The sequence below is a fragment of the Hibiscus syriacus genome, unplaced genomic scaffold, assembly GCF_006381635.1.
Source record: "Hibiscus syriacus cultivar Baekdansim isolate YM2019G1 unplaced genomic scaffold, ASM638163v2 tig00113725_pilon, whole genome shotgun sequence".
In the NCBI taxonomy this organism is placed as follows: Eukaryota; Viridiplantae; Streptophyta; class Magnoliopsida; order Malvales; family Malvaceae; genus Hibiscus; species Hibiscus syriacus.
In genome coordinates this window covers 13,105,738-13,108,554 of record NW_024063471.1, presented here as the reverse complement: position 1 = coordinate 13,108,554, position 2,817 = coordinate 13,105,738, and the positions used below count along the sequence as shown (strand labels likewise).

General features: G+C 32.2%; 1 long non-coding RNA gene across 1 annotated transcript; it reads right to left on the bottom strand.

Annotated features, from left to right (window-relative positions):
• Positions 1 to 243: 243 nt before the first annotated feature.
• Positions 244 to 1,215, bottom strand: LOC120187748. The gene is made up of 3 exons (XR_005522327.1): positions 1,042 to 1,215; positions 902 to 955; positions 244 to 389 (listed from the first exon to the last, which is right to left on the bottom strand). It is a non-coding gene; the product is annotated as an uncharacterized LOC120187748 (long non-coding RNA).
• Between the last annotated feature and the right edge of the window lie 1,602 nt (positions 1,216 to 2,817).

The following is a 2,817-nucleotide window of genomic DNA, read 5'->3' as shown; positions in this document are numbered from 1 at the left end:
AAAGTAGATGATTTTATTTTATTACCTTAGCCCTCGTACTCAAACTAAATTATTGTTGATTGTTTTTTCATGAAAAATTAATCAATTGAACCCTCAAACTTTTGATACAATCTATTTATAGTGGTTCGATTTTTCAGTATAAATCTACATTCGTTATTTTAGTTTTTCACCGTTAAAATTTTTCAATTCACTAATTTAATCAATCTAATCTTCAATATTGAAACTGGTGAATGTAGAATGGTTTTTAATATTGTAGATACTCGATTTGTCCGGGGCTAAATCGGAGCGGACCCGAAGCAATGGTAACCTAACCCGACCCCAAACCATTTGAAGGCCCAATTTAAGCCCAACGATCCAGCAGAGTATTCGTCAGTTCACGTGAGGATTCCCTACAACAAATGGAAATTGTTTTTAGCCATGTAGGATAACTGGTAAGTTATCAGAAGTTACCAATAAGATCGAGGTCCATTATTATGGGCAGAAAAAAAAATGTAAAGGGGTTAAGGGGGTCAGTTTTAAGGATTAACCATCAGAGAGGGAGTGGGGGGAGAATTGAAAAAACCATCACAGAGCAAAAAGCGGGGGAATACAGACAGAACTAAAAAAAAAAGAGAATTTTGTAAAGACTTTCTTGTTCATCATTTTTGCAAGCAATAAAAGAAAGCAATTTTTTTTTTAATTTCACGGTTCCATTCGAAGGAAAGCATCAATCATTCACAAAGGTCATAACATTGTCTCGAGCAAAAGCAACACCAAAAAACAAAAAGTATTAACAAGAACAAAACCAGAAAAAGGAAAGCATTTAGGAGGTATTTCTTTCATTTTGTTTATTTTGCAGTAGAAATTATATGTGTGTGTGTGTGATTTTTGTTTGAAACGAGAATAAGGGTCAGAAGCTTACCGAGTCTACTTGAGTCATCGTAGTCGACCATGGCTTTTGAGGAAAGGCCTTCGGCTGTGGGAAGAGGAAAGGAGAGGTAGACGTGAGTCCTTAGGCGCAGATTTAGGATTTTAGATCGGAGTAAAGAGTGAAATACTTACCTCATCGATTCGGGTCTTTCATTGCAGGTAACCACCGCGGTGGTGGTCGGAGATGTAAATCGTGGCCATATAGGGCATTTAGGGGCATTAACCGTAGTATTTGAGGCAGTGATTGAGCAAAGGGCTGGGCTAGCGTGGGACAATGGTGAGGGGCGTTCATGTGAGTTTGATAGAAAAAAGGTTGAGAGATGAGTGGCAGAGGTGAGGTTAGTCTAGGTTTAATTATTTAGTTAGGTTTTATATTATTAGTTTTGGGTAAATTAGTTTTTAGCCATTGAAGCTTAGGGTAAAATTCAGTTTTATGCCCTTTTTATATTTTCTGAATTCTAGATTTTACTTCTCTATTTTTGAGCCTTCTGTTCTAGTCCCTCCTGCTTTTCAGCGTTTGTGCATGTTCCTCTTGTTAATACGAATAAGGTGTAATTATATTAAAATATATATAGGTAATATGCTATATGTATTTGTCTATATTGTTTTTTTGGATTTTTATGTCTTATATGTTGCATGATGTTTGCTGTTTAAGTATTAAAGGCCATATATACGCAAAAACAAAATTATGCTTTAGTTCCTTAATATTTCCTATGTTTTTACATTCAATTCACAAATGCATGTTTTAAATCTGTTTTAGTTTAACGCTTATTTTATATTGTGATTACGAATTAGTTTGTTAAGATTTTCTTCATGGTTATTAATTTTAATTATATTTGTACTGTTGATTTCAGTGTACTTAGATTACTTTATCTGCTAGATGCAGTCCTTAAATTTAAATTTCTTTTATTTTAGTCCATTGTTAGGATTGCTTTCTTTAATTAGTTGTTTATGTTTATTTTGAACTTTGATAAATTCATGTATGTACAAGTGTGAGAATGAATTATTTATGGTATGCATGGCATTTTTATTTATTTTGCACAATTTGTATGATACCTTCATGTGCATAACTCGACTTATAAATACATAATCGGACTAAGGGTAATACCTTTTTAATTTAAAATTATTTTAAGTGGGTTGTCATAACGCATTTGAGGTCCGCTTTTAATGATTTTAAAATAAAAGTGTATCCCATTAATGACGCCTAAAAGTTGATCCATCACTTTAAAATTTGGGAATGGAAGAAAAAGAAATGTTCGGCTATTTAAATTTATCGAGAAAATATTGTTATAGCTTTTAAGATCTGGTCTCGATATTTGTAAATAATCGAACATTATTTATCTTTCTAAAACGATTTGGTAATTTTAATTTAATTTATTTGGGTGCTTTTGAATATTATTAAATTCACATCTTTGTTTTATGGGATCAAAAATCAAATTAAGTTCAAACTTGTAAAGTTCATTGCAAAGACGTTAATTAATCAACTAGGTACTGATTTAGAGCATTGTGGGGTGCTAATCCTTCCTCACTCGTAACCGACTCCCGAACTCGATTTTAGTAACGCAGACTTTAACTTGTTGTTTTAATTAAAATTAATTTTTATTTAAAATAACAAAAATGTTTTTGGGTGCCCAATCACACCCTAATCAAATATTGGTGGTGACTCTTCGAACCATATTTTTCTATTGTAAACAAAATCCCAAATTTTTCGAAACGAGAGGTCTTTTAAATCGCATTTGTTTTTAAATTAAAAAGAGGATAATTAAGAATTAATGTGGTTTTCACTTTTTCACCTTTAAGAAAAAATCATTTCGACAGCTTGGCGACTTTGCTAGGGACATTTTTAGAGAGTCAGGCCGATAGTCGATTAATTAATTGTCTTTTCAATTGAAAATTATAAATTCATTT